Below are 14,008 nucleotides of genomic sequence, written 5' to 3' on the forward strand. Positions count from 1 at the left end.
ACCTGCTTTTTCTCACAGTGAACCCTATCACCTCTTCCCAGGGACGCTCCCCGGCGCCCCTCCTCCTTCCTGGGTGAGCCAGGATCCTGCCCTGTGGTCTTCCTGAGGACCCTGGGATCTGAGAGGGTTAGTACACTTCCCAGCTCCTTCAGAGGATTTTTCATCCCTTGAATCGACAGCAAGGTCAATGTGGAGACGCTGGAAATGAAGACTCCGTGTTTTAATATTAGAGATGGCACTTGGGAAGACACTATATATGCTTTGGTGCTTCAAACAGCGTATTTATCATTTTAGATGAGAAACGTTGGTAATACTGGCATAATTAGATGCTTTATGTATAAATCATTCAGCCCTACTGATTCTGGTACTTGATCCAAATGGGCATTCACAATCGAAAGGGATACGCCAGTCAAGTTCTTTTGATTCACCGTCCTGAGCTGCCTTCTGTGACATAAACTGGTGTTCAGGATGGAAATGTGAACTCTGAGGCATGCTTGCTACACTCGAGTGTGATTTTCTGAGAAGTGGGTCTGGCCTGAAAGATCCTTCAGGTGGGCACGCTGGGTAAGATTCTGCTTGGAGACCATTGGATTGGGTCCCTTTTCCGAGCAGATTACATGTCGTCAGCAGCTCTGACTTGAGTTAAAGCTTGGGATACTTCATTGTGTGGAACAAATACATGTGTGGAGGCGTGTACCCAGCGCAGCCAGCATGATTCTTCCCAGGTTAGACCAGCGTGGCCTGGAACGGAGTCGTGCTTCATTGGTCTCCCACTGTGACTGCAAACAAGCCTGCAGGATCTTGGATCTGGGTGATGGAGGCTGCTGGTACCGCTTGTGCTGCTGTGGGCTGCCCTGTGGGTCATTTGAGTGGAAAGGCCTACTTGGGAGGTGCTAGAGACTCAGCCCCTTTCACCCCGGGCACCTTGCTTCCTGAAAAAATATTTCTTAAACATCTACTTGGGGAAATGATTAACCATGTTCTTTAATAATTACTGACATTTGTATTTTAAGCAGTATACCAACGTTTGTACTTGACACTGATTTTCTAACCATTCCAGATATTTAAATGAAACCTGTAAATAAAAGAAGCAAAAATGAAGGCTGCTTTGGGTCCAAATACTTTTTTTTTTTTAAAGAAACCTTAAGGTACTAGAGCCAGCCAGCCTGTGGGTCACCAACTTTATCTGGCCGGGCTGGACCAGCTAGCTTATCCAGGCATCCACCCAGAAGGAGTTTGGTGGTTTGGGGCTGCTGACTACCCATTAACCATCTGTGTGAGCCTGAAAAGAGCAAAACAAAGATGAGAGCTTCCTTGGTTAGGGTCCGAACACTCCACGCCAAGGCCTGATGAGCTTTGATGTTATCTCACCGAGTTTGAAAACCAGCTTATAAAGGCCAGCTTCTGAGTTCATATTAAGTACAGAGGCCGTTCTGGGGGAAAGGACTCGCCAGATACCTAGATGGAGCTGCATTTTAAGAAGCACCTGTTTGTGTTAGTCTGGATTGACTAGAGAAACAAATTCATAGACACTCGTGTGCATAAGAAAGCTTTATATACAAGAGAAATTAAATATTGAAAAAACATGCCAGCCCAGTGCAGATCAAGTTCATAAATTGGATATTAGCCCATATGTCCGATACCAGTCTATAAACTCCTCTTTAGACTCACACAACTCATGTAGGAAGATCACAGGCCTGTGAGTGGAAAGTCTTAAGGATCCAGTGGCAGTGGAAGCATTTCAGTGCTAGTGTGGGTCGCCATGTGGCTCCTCCGGCTCTAGGACTCTGACTCCATCAGTGTCTCCATGTGGCTTTTCAACATGAGTGTGTAGCAGAGAACCTGTGTCCCGCCTCCAGAGAGGAAGACAGGAGTTCCCAGAATCCTCAGAAGGCCATGCCCACATAAGATATCTCATTGGCTATGGTCTGATTGACAAGCTAGACTCCACCCCTTCGCAGGTTGACAGGAGATTATGTAACCACCACAACCATAATTCAAATCCATTCACACTTCAATCTTCCTTATTCAATGTCCAATTTTCACAAGCAGACGAGGCTACTGAACACACCATGGCTTGGAGCAGGCACTGCTTAGTCCTTAAAGTAACACCCTTGCCTCTCAACACTCCAAAGAGGTCTTGTGCAGCCGATTTCTCCAATGTCCTTTGATCTCTGGACTGCTGCTCCCATGAGCATCGATGGTGGATCCCATGTAGGACCCTATTTTATTTTATGTATTTATCATTTTATTAGGGGCTCATACAACTCTTATCACAATCCATACATACATTAATTGTGTAAAGCACATTTGTACATTCATTGCCCTCATTCTCAAAACATTTGCTCTTCACTTAAGCCGCTGGCATCAGCTCCTCATTTTTCACCTCCCTCCCCACTCCCCCCTTCCCTCATGAACCCTTGATAATTTATAAATTATTATTTTGTCATATCTTGCCCCGTCCGACGGTCGGACCCTATTTTAAACCAAATTCAGAGCGTGTGCATTTGTTCCAACACCAAACTTGCAGAAGGGAAGGGAGTAATGCCTGAACATTCTCTCCTGACACAAGTTTGCCCTAAGGGCTGGGGGTGGAAGGAAAGGGAGGTGGTGCTGGAAAACTGGGGTTCATGGCCATTGCTGAGAATGAGAAAGCCCCAGTGGCCTTGTGGGGCTTTTTCCCTTTGTAAGGAATTGCCATTTCACAGAAGCCATGGGAGCAGTTCTACCATGATCTGTAGGGTCACTGCGAGTCCAGAACTGACACAAGGACAGGGACTTTGGTCTTGTGTTGGTTCGTTCTCAGGAAGACTTGAGCCCTTACTGATCAAGCTGCACGTAATGGGCACACAGTTCAAGGTCCTGTCATCTTTGAACATGGTGTAAAAAAATAAAAGGCATCCCAAACTGGCAGGGTAGAGACCCATAACGTGGAGAGAGAAGCGAAATTGGAGGGTGGGGGAGTGGGGTGGAGTTGGGGATAGAAATCGGTGGAGGGGGGATTTGAAGAGTGGTTTGAACTGTTGAATGTAGAGTTGATGGTCTGTAATGTAACACACACACACACCTAATTCACAATGCACAATCCATTAAAAAACTCAAAGGGTTAAAGAGCTGAGATGTCTCTGAAGACCAAAGTGTGCCCGATGCACACCAGGATAATTTCAATCACCTTTCCACGAATCTTCGGGAATCACCTCCTTCCCTTTTGCAGGTGTGGTGTTGGACCAGTGCCTGTGAAAGCTGGGAAGCGAATAAGGAAGACCAAGGACGAATGGATGTGTTTTAAGTTGCGGTGCTGGTCTAGAGCATTGAACCAGAAAAACTGACCCACCGTTCTGTCTCGGAGGAAATACCGCCAGAAGCATCCTCCCTAGAAGCAGGATGGGGAGACTTCTCAAGTGCCTTTTTGAAGGGAGTTTATTGGGGAACTTAAAACAGGTTGCCACAAGTCAGGATCAGTAACCAGTAAGCAACACCTCTTCCCAGCCAGCAGCCCCATCTCTTTCCTGTCTTCTCAGCCACATGATCCATTGGCTTTTGCCCTCATGGGCCAGGAGGCCAGCTGGCTGTGTTTCTCTCAGGGTCCCATGTCTCAGCACTGCCCTTCTAGGTCCAAGGCCGCAGTCACTGGTGCCTCTGGTCTCCTCCACCGCCAGCACACACACAGAGCTCTCAAACACACTCCTCTGGGGATCCTGGGAATTCCCTCTGTCCGAGGTGACTCATGCACCGAGCTGTCCCATGTACTTAGGACAAGCTATTAGGGGAAGCCAATTCCTGGAAAAGGACATTTGCTTGGTAAAGTAGGGATCCACAGAAAAGAGGAAGACCCTTAACAAGATGGATTGACACCGGGGCGGCAACAATGGGCACAAACACAACTGGGAGGATGGTGTGGGAGCGGGCGGTGTTTGGTGTATTAGGAGCCTAAAGGGATTCATTAGCAATGAACAACAACAACTGAGTGGCATGCTATAGTAGTTACATCATCTGTTGTCAATTTGAGACTTAAGTGTGAAGTTTAGCCTATCTATTAGGTCAAAGCCTGACAATGATGTCTTCTTGTGGGTGTGGCCTTCTCATAAGGCATGTCCTGGGAACCTCCTCTCTCTCTCTCTCTCTCTCTGCCTTCACCTTCACTTTCCTGTTGAAGCACACTGGGAGCTGCCGGAGCCCTGTGATGCTGCCATTGGTTCCACAAGTCTTTGCAAACACCGGCCTGTGATGTTCCTGCATTTTGTATTGTTGTATTTGGCTATGTGAGTCTGAAGAGGGAATTATGGACTCGTGTCAGGCTTATTGACTTGATCTGGATTGGGGCTGGGATGTTTTCTTAATATACAATTACTTCTTGCTGTAAAGCTGTGTTTCTCTAGTCAATCCGGCCTAACAGAGTCACCCATCAGATCTGGAACTGAACGCACTGGCCCGGCACAGTTTTCAGTTAGTTTTGTTTCCATTTTACTTGATGCTAATCTATGGCCTTAAAGAGTAACGCAGTAACCACCTGTTGACCTGCAGACTGGTGGACAGACAGCTCTCCAAGCCACCCTTTCAAGCATGAGTGAACCTTTTCTGTGCTCCTATGGGTCCAAGTGCTGACCCTTGGCCTTGTTTATTTACCGGGGAGCATGTCTTAGTCTGGAAAATCCCCTGACTGGGAGGAGCAAAGGAAGGAGGCAGCGTTCGAGGACCGGGCTTCCAGTTCTGACTTGCTAGTGGCGGAGTAAGCGGGCTGGGCGCATAACTGACCCTCATCCACCAGAAAAGCCTGTGGAGGGAACTTAAGGATGGCGTGGTGGCATGGCAGGCAATGTCCTACCTTCATCATAGGGGAGCACAGCGCCAACCACCTGATGCCTACAAAGCAGAGGTCAGATATGCCACCACCCACCCACCTCTCTGCCCACTCTGACACCAACCGTCCCTCTCACGGCACTTTCTACTTTTCTTCTGGGCTTAGCAATTCATTGTAATGGTCACAAATAACTCACAGATTCATGGTTATGGTTTAACGAGGGAGGTAACGGGTTACAATTTATGATCAGAAATGACTCAGGATACAGTTCTTGCATTAAGACAGCTACTTTCTCCCTCCCTCCCTTTCCTTCCTTCCTTCGACAGCTATTTTCAGCCAGGCTTGCAAGCACGCCTCTTCCTGGCCCCTCTTCCCATCAGCCCCTTGGTGTGCCCCTGCCCTGCTTCAGCAAGTATTGCAAAGATCTTTATCTCCACTGATAAGTTCCCCTCCGCACGCCTCCTGCCCAAGGGTGCACAGGAAGCCCTCGGAGCTCTCTCCTGATGGTTTCCTGGTGCTGCTGCCTCTGCTCCCACCGTGTCTGCTGGCAAGTTCACCGTCTCTAGTTCACCATCTCTCTCTCCCTCTGTCTGTGTATCTCTGTCTCCTGGATCCAGAAGTTCTCAGCACAGGAGTCCCAGGTTCAAAGGACCGACTCCACTCCCATCTCTTCTTTTTGGTGGTCGTGAGGCTCCCGCCCCCTTCCCGGAACCTCTGCGATGGCTCATCTTAAGCTCCGCGGGATAACAAACCCGACCAATGCTCCCACTCAGGCTCCATGCTCTTATTTGCATGGCCTCTCCCGATCCGCTTGGTGGAAGTTACAAGAGGGTGTGAGAGCCGGGGCCTGGGACTCTCCAAAGCTGGTCTGTCTCAGATCATAGCCCTGCATGCCTTCCCTGAGGGTTTGGAAACCCCCCATGTGTCCAGTGGTGTTCCTTTTGTGAACAGGGGATTGCCCGCACTAGGTTGCTGATCTGCCCTGTCTGCCCTGCATAATCCTGGCAGTCCCCAGGACCCAGAAAGCGGAACTTTCAAGGGTGGGGAAGCCCCCGGCATGAAGCTCAAGGAGCACAGGGAGAGGTTGGCCAGGGGAAGAGGCAGGCTGTGAGGCACAGGACAGTACCCTAAGAACACTGTGGGGTGGGGGTGCAAGCTGCAGTGAAGGCAGAAGGGAAACTGGCCCAGGACACAGCAGGGGCCTGGGTGGCCAGGTGGGGGGAGAACACAGTTCTCTAAGAAGAGGAGGGCTTGGCCGAGCTCCCGGAATGACTCTCTCTAAGACAGCGCAGTGGGTGTGTCCATAGAGCCTGCTCTAGGGCTTCTGGGGCAGGGTGGGGGAGAGGTGGGGTGAGTGGGGGGACTCCTGAAGTCAACCAGCTTCTCAGGGGCCTTGCCCTGCCAAGGGCACCAGCCCTTGGGGACCTCCTAGGTGTAGTATTAAATTAAAAAATAATAATAATTGACGCTGAGGGAGGTGGAGGGGCCAGCCCCCACCCGCTGCTACTCCTACGAGTTCAGTAATACTACTTCTGGGTTCAGTAATGCACAATTGTACGGTTGAGATATATAAGTATTATATTAAAGTCATCGAGAGCATGAGAGATAATACAATAATACAGTCAGGCATGATACATAGCAACATTGCTCACCTCAGCCCAGCTTGGTGGTCCACGTGGAGAGGGGGAAGGGAAGGAGGGAAAGGGAACAAGGGAGAGGGGAGTGACCAGGGAGTGAGCAGCAAAGAGCTCAGAGTCAGAGAGAGAAGTCTCCGCCTATATTGCTGACCCATGCTTATATACCTTTGGGGGCAAACCAGCCCACTAATTACAGGTACAGACATACGTCACAGGAAGGGGCTGCACTATAGGTTACACAGCAATGAGAGGGTGGTCTAGGGGGTGGTCTCTGGGTCTCCATAGGAACCATTATCAGTAGGGTGCAAACCCCTCCTACAGGAGCCTGTCCATTGTCTCCAGAGGCAGGGAGCAGGCCCACCCCTGTGGAGGGATGAGACAGCAGTCTGGCAACTGATTGCCTTCAGTGGGGGAATGCCTGCGCATCTGACCTCCCCCCACACCTAGGCAGCTTACTTTGAAGTTCGATGGGTTCAGTAGGAAAGAGGTGCCCTTGAACTTGAGTGGAAGCCCTGGTGGAGGCTGATTGGGTTATGGGTTTGGCTACTTGAACTGCAAGGTCAGCAGTTCGAACCCATCAGCCACTCTGAGGGAGAAAGATTAGGCTTTCTATTCCAGTAAAGATTTTTTTTAATCAAAAGGTAATTTTATTGGGGGTTCTTACAGCTCTTATAACAATCCATACATCCATGGTATCAAGTGTATTTGTACATACGTTGCCATCATTATTTTCTAAACATTTACTTTCTATTGAGCCCTCAGTATTGGCTTCTTTTTTCTCCCTTCCTCTCCCTGCCCCCAGTGATAGTTAAGGCTTATTGTGCCAACCTGGCCAATGAACACATGTGGGATTAATTGCAGGGTGGAGCGATAAATGACTCAGTGAGCCTTGCCTTTCTGGTCTCTTGCTCTTTGATGATCCGACCAGTGTGTAGCTGCCTTAATCGGTTCTCTGCTTCAGCTGACAAGGCTCACTTCCTGTGAGACATCCCTGAGGAGAAGCCACATGGACCTACCCTGATGCAGCCCTGGATGCTGAAGCAGCCGCATGGAGACCCCTGCCAGCGCTGAGATGTTTATATGCTCAGTGATTAGGCTTTCCTCCTGCAGTCGACATCCCTGTGTGTGTGTGTTGTGAGCTGAAGGAGGACTTTGTAGATCGGTGTCGGACATATGGGCTAATGCCGGACTTACGGGCTTGGACTGGACTGAGTTGGGATGCTTTCTTAATGTACACTTACCCTTTATATAAAGCTCTCTCTTAAAATATGAGGGTCTATGAATTTTGTTTCTCTAGCCTACCTGGACTAACCCCCACCCCCACCCTGGTGACCCCTTGATAAATTATGTTATTATTATTTTCAATCCGGTGAAAGATTTGAAGCCTCAGAAACCCAGAGGGACATCTCTGTGCTACAGTAGAGTCACTGGGTGGCAGTGGGCTGGGTGAACTCGAGCGGTGGTGGTGCGAGGCCAGAGGCTGCCTTTAGATGGCGACATCTCGCCACGGCTGGAATCCCCTGCAGCAGGAGTGCAGAGGACAATTGGTTCCTGGGGAGAGGTGGCCCTCAGCAGAGTGTCAGTGGGGCTCAGATGTCCTCAGGGATGGGGCAGAGGCTGGGATGAAGGAAATGCCCACCCACGTGGCCATTTAGCCCTACCTGGTGAGGAAGAGCACCTAAGTAGGGAGGTGGGGGAGGGGGGACCATAGATGGTGGGAGAATGGCTACCACCTTGTCCAGACTCTCTCAGTATCCTCCAATGTGTGTGCTCCCCTCTGCAAGCTGCCTACACTCCTGAATGCCACCCACCTGATCCTTGTAGCCAGTCCCCACAGCCACGCTCCAGACAGTCCTGGGGTCCCTTCCTTCCTGCCCCCACCACCCCCTCCCATCCAAACAACGGCTGGCCTTTCTAGTCAACTCTACCCATCACAGAGCTGGGCCAGACACAAACTTGATCTTGTCACTTCTGTGCTCAGAACCCTCCAGGGCTCCCACCCACCCTGGGGAGAATACCCAAACAGACTCCTCTTCTCCAGGCCGGCCCCACTCCCTGGGTGTATGAGCACTATGGTCACTCGGGGCTCCAGGTCCTCAGAACCTTCCAGGCCTTGGCTTTAGTGTCCTTCACCCACTGCCCTGCCCTCCTCCTGGCTTACTCAGTGTGATTCCACGGAGCCATCAGCTCCCTGGGAAGGCTTTCCTGACTGCCCGGGAGGGACGGCTACCTCCTCTGATTTCTGTACCACTGGGACCCCCATCGAGGAACCCCGGTGGCATCCTGGTTACTCGTTGGGCTGCCAACCGCAAGGTCGGCAGTTTGAAACCACCAGCTGCTCTGAGGTAGAGAGACTGGGCTTTCGACTCCCGTAAAGAGTTACAGCCTTGGAAACCCACAGGGGCAGTTCTGCCCTGCCCTACAGGGCCCCTGTGAGTCGGACTGCGCTCAACAGAAGGGAGTTGGGCTTTGGGGGGACCTCCATCCCATCTCAGATAGCCGTCTGTCTGTCCGTCTCATCTACTCTGGGAGCTGGCGGATTCTCCTCTGAGCCCCCAAGACACACCGGCCTGACACAGGCATTTGAAACGTCAGGGGAGGAGCTGCTGAAAAGAATGAGGTAGACAAGCTGGAGTCGGTTATCTTCAAACATGGGCCTCACGGGCCCCCCAGAAGCCCCCCAGAAGCCTGGGGAGGCCGAGGCTGTCCTCTCTGCAGGTACCTGGTGTTGGAGAGGCCTGTGGACCCACAGCCACTCCAGCCCAGGTCAGACAGTGCTTGCAAATGGTTCCCCCGCCAGGGCCCAGGCTGCCTGCCCCCGAGGATGGGAGGAAGAGGAGAGAGGGATGCTGGGGCAGCAGTATGCCTGCAGAAAGCAGGTGGCTGGGAGCACCGTGCCCAAGGCTGCCCTACTCCCCTGACCTCGTGGCATTGAACTGGTCTCTTGCTTCTCCCTGCCCTGGCACCCCTGGCTTGGGTAGGCGCCCAGAGCTCTTTAGTCCCACCGTGGGCGGGGCCTGCCCTGCTGCCTCACCTGGCACCTGCGGGGTGGGGGGTGGGTGGATGCACAAGGGGCTTTTTCACAAAAATGCTCAGGGCTGCTGAGGCTTAGAAGGGAGAACTTGGACACCCCTGGGCGGGGACATACAGTGCTGGGCCTTCCATCCTGATGACTTTTAACGACGGCAAGGCATCGCTCATAGAAAACCCTGCATGACGTGTCCATGGGGGAGGGGACGGGCCACTAAGCAGCATGGCACCTTGGGACAACCCCCCTTCGACCATGGGACCCTTTCCCCCCAGCCCCACACTGCCCCCCTCAGCTCCCATGTGATTCTCCCCGTTGGCCACCTGCCGGCGGGAGGGGGAGGGGGTCTCGGCAGCGGCTATATTGGGATGGGGATGAGGTCACCGGAGAGTGGCAGATTTAGAACTGGGTAACTTTTTCCACGGCTGCGCTCCCTCTCAGAGGTCTTCGAGTTTGCTCGTAAACCTTGTCGCCAGCCAGGGGGGGATAGAAAGGGTGGGGGGAGCGGGGGATAGAAAGATCCCCTCCCCGCCTCAGGGGCAGAGAGTCGGACTGGAGCTCCAAGGGGCATGGGCGCTGCTGGGTCCGAGTTGAAACCGAGTGGCCAAGTGGGGTCTGGGGTCCCTGGGACCTGGCTAGGGCCTTAGGAGGACTTTGTCCCCAGCAAAGATGGGTGTGTCCAAGAGTGTGTGTGAGAAGAAAGTGGGTTTTGTCGGCACAGCAATCTTCCAGAAGGCAGCCCTCTTGGGAGGAGCTGAGCTACCTTCGAAGCTTTGGTAGGGTGAAGTATGCCAACCTGGCCTTCCCCAGAGAAACCCCGGGGCGGGGTGGGGGGTGGGGGCTCTCTTTGGAGGAAAGAGGTCTGGGCAGAGAGGAGATGCAGCATCTGCACCAACTGGGCAGATGACGGAGTTGAGTGTGACTCCCACCCCTGGCCTGCAGCCCAGGTGGATGCTGTGTGCCATCGGATCATGTCCAACTCCCAGAGACCCTGTGTGACGGCGTGGGACAGCCCTTTAGGGTGTCCAAGGCTCTGCACTTCATGGAGACAGATCAGCAGGACTCTGTCCTGCAGAGACTATTGGGTGGGTTTGAACCATCAAACTTCTGGTTAGCAGCCAACCACTTCCTCTTCGTGCTCCTGAATTCAAACCCCCCCCCACCACCACCACCAGGTTCCCTCAAACCTCTGCTCCAGCCGCAGGGAAAAGATGCAATGCTTCCCACCCTCCCTAAGCTTTCTTCCAACCTCAGAGCCTTGGACCAGGCCATCGCCCCGCCCAGCCGTACTTCCCTCTCCAGCCATGTGTGCTGCACACGTCTGAGCTGGGTCAGGGTGTGTCTCACCACCGGCGCTGGCTTGTCCAAGTGCATTTGGGGGTAACTCTGAGGGGAGGGGCTGGATCCAGGGGAAATTCGAGGACATGTTGGGTGAAAGAAGGGGAGGACGGAGCCGGGTCAGAGGGGAACCCGCTGTGTGCCCAGTGCACCTGTGCCAGGGTCTGCAGCCCCTCAGGCCACACAGCAAATCTCTGGGGAACAAGGCTGAGGCATTCTGGGTGGACCAAGGTCTTGTAAGCAAGGAACTGGTGCTGGGCACAACCAGAATGAACTGGAATGTTCTCGCCTCGGCCCGGGCTCTGGGAAGCCAAGCAAGCGGGGAATGGAATTCTCTGGCTAGATGGAGTCACCCTTGGAAAAATCCCCAGGGGCCCTTCCAGAAACGTGCGGATGGGCCTGACTCAGGCTCCCTGGGAGCTGGAGGGGAGGCAGTCTTCCTGGACAACAGAGGCAAGCTCCTTGCCCTCTCTGGCGCCCTGCATCTAGACTCTAGGGTGGCTGGAGGAGGGCACCACCAGTCAGCTTCAGGGAGTTCCCTCGCCATCCTGAGAGGCTGGCACCAGGGTCCCCATCATTTGGGGCAGAGGCTGGACCAAGGCCAGGTAGGTGAGCTAGGATTCCAGCCCCCACCTAGGAAGAGTCAGCCTGCATGTGGCTGTAGTCCCTACCCATCTGCCATCAGGATCCTCTCCCCCTCCCCCTACCAAAGGACAGCCTGAGCCCACAGGCCGAGGATGGCACTTCCAGCTCAGTCCCACTTGACCGAGGCCTGGCCATGTGCCAGCCACTTCCAGAATGACCCTGGAAGCTCTGGGCATGGAGTTCAGGCCATCACCTGGGACCTATTTTTGCCTCTATGGGTGACACCTGGCTCAGGAACCATTGGGAGCGGGATTGAGTCATGTGACCTCCCATTCTCAGCTGACCTTACTGGCCTGCTGGGGAATGGCCCCCACTGGCTCTGCCACACTCCCTGCCCCAACCACTTCCCTGAATCTGGCTTCCTCGCTCTTGTCCCCTCTTCTTGGTAATGTATGCTTCTGTCCTCCGCGCGCGTGCACACACACACACACACACACACACACACACACACACACACACACGATGACTATAAAGCCAGAAGCATCTTCCTTTGTCCTTTTGATCCACAGCCAAGTCTTCTGCACCTGGACAACCAGACAATCCCTGGCTAGCTCTGAGACAAGCCCATTCCTCAGACGCCAGTCCAGCCACGGGTCCTGAGGCCCCAGGGAAAGGGCTTCTGGGAATGCAGCATCTAGAAGTGGGTTGCCAGCATCTGGGGCCCTGAGATTCTACAGGGCAGGAGCTGGTGGCACTTGGGGATCGTGTGCCTCTTAGAGATGCCAGAAGCCATAGGCACAGCCACATACCCCCAGGGAGGTCAAACGCAATCGCAGGAACTACGGCCCCGAAGGTTATGTATGGAGGGGTGGGACCCGGGATGCCTAGACTTGAGGCATTCGTGTGTGTGTGTGTGTGTGTGTGTGTGTGTGTGTGTGTGTGTAAAATGTCATGACCTGAACCCAGCAACATAGTACATGCATAGAAAAAAGACTGGAGGCAACAGATGTACAAATGTGCCTGACACAATGGGTGTATATATGGATTGTGATAAGAGTTGTACGAGCCCCCAATAAAATGTTTAAAAAATAATAAAAGAAAAAGAAAAAGGACTGGAAGGAAACCAGGTTAGAAAACCATGTTGCTATGGTAACAAAACCAACAAACATGATTGCTGCTGTAGCAACAACAACAATTCAGAGCTGCTTCCATGGTGTGGGGCTGTTGGGTGCCAGCCCTGCGCTTGTCTGATCCCAGTCAATCTCCACTACGGGCTCTTCTCTGGGGGGAAGGGGGTGACCAGTGGCCCGTGGGTGGGTGCTGTCACTGTGATGGGCTCCAGCCAGGTCTACGGCGTCCCTGAAGGCGGCTAGGTAAACTCACAGACTCAGTCCAAGGCGATGCTGTGTCCTTGCTGCCAGCAGGCTGGGTGAGAGAGGGCAGGGGGGCCCCTCGGGGATGCCTTCAGGGAGCCAGCCAGGCCCAGCGATCTGATCCCGACCCCCGCATTGGCCCTGCTCCTCCAGGCACTGGGGCTGGAAATAGCTGCTGCTGGAGAGCTGACAATCAAAGGGCAGCTAAAAACAGGCCCCTCTGTCTGGCCTCTGTCGCGCACGGCTCGTAGGGCCTATTTTCGGGGAGAAGGTGCCGACGTGCCAATGGAAAATCTATGGGGTGGGAGCCTTCCAGGTGGGAGGCCCATGCATCCCCTCTCCTCATCCAGACCCCTACCCCTGAGTACATGGATGTGAGCCCACGCAGGCACACATGCACACACACACACACAGACACACATGTACACATGCATGAGCACACGTGCACGTACACACCCACAGGAACATCCAAGCACACAGAGATGTGCACACTTACTCTACACATGTGCACACATGCATGCACACATGGACACACACGCGCACACGTACATGCACAGCCTTAGCCTGTCTTCCTCATAGTTGGACCTTGTCGTGCTTACAACCATCTGAGAAAGGGACAAGAATACTGAAGCTCAGAGAGGGGACGTGACTTGTTTGAGATCACACAGCTAGGGCAGTGGCCTCGATCCCCAACTGCCCCCTGGTTCACAGTCCAGGGCTCTTGAGAGGCAACCCCCTCCCATGGGGAAGCCAACACCTGTCCTCTGGCTGGGAAGGCGCTCAGAGACCCAGCATTCTAGGTTGCACTGGGCAGCAGGCGGAGGATGACTGAAGGGTCCCAATGCCCACCGGGGGAGACATGCTCCTGGAGACATCCTTGCCTGGCTGCAGAAGTCACCACCTCTCCTCTCCCTCTGTCCCTGTGGCCACCTCCTCTCCCCACCCTGCCAGGGTCCCCGGAGCCTCAGAGCCCCTGCCAAGTTTCCAGGCAATGTGTCAGATAAGGCCTGGTGCTCATGACTCCCTCCCACCCAGCCACTATCTCTGACCCTGCTGCTGCCTCGACAGTAAGAATAGCAACAGGGCAGGCGAGGGTGCTCACCCTCAGGGCCCAGCAGCATCCATGCCAGCAGCCCAGACCTCCTTCCCCATCAGTCCAGCCCCATTGTTCTGGGCTCAAAGACCCACAGTACTTTGTGGTACAGTAGGAGCTTGTCCCCTGCCCCAGCTGCCTCTGGAGGGGAGC

This window comes from Echinops telfairi, unplaced genomic scaffold (genome assembly GCF_000313985.2).
Source record: "Echinops telfairi isolate 266 unplaced genomic scaffold, ASM31398v2 ScPeMD7_2291;HRSCAF=2852, whole genome shotgun sequence".
Classification (NCBI taxonomy): domain Eukaryota; kingdom Metazoa; phylum Chordata; class Mammalia; order Afrosoricida; family Tenrecidae; genus Echinops; species Echinops telfairi.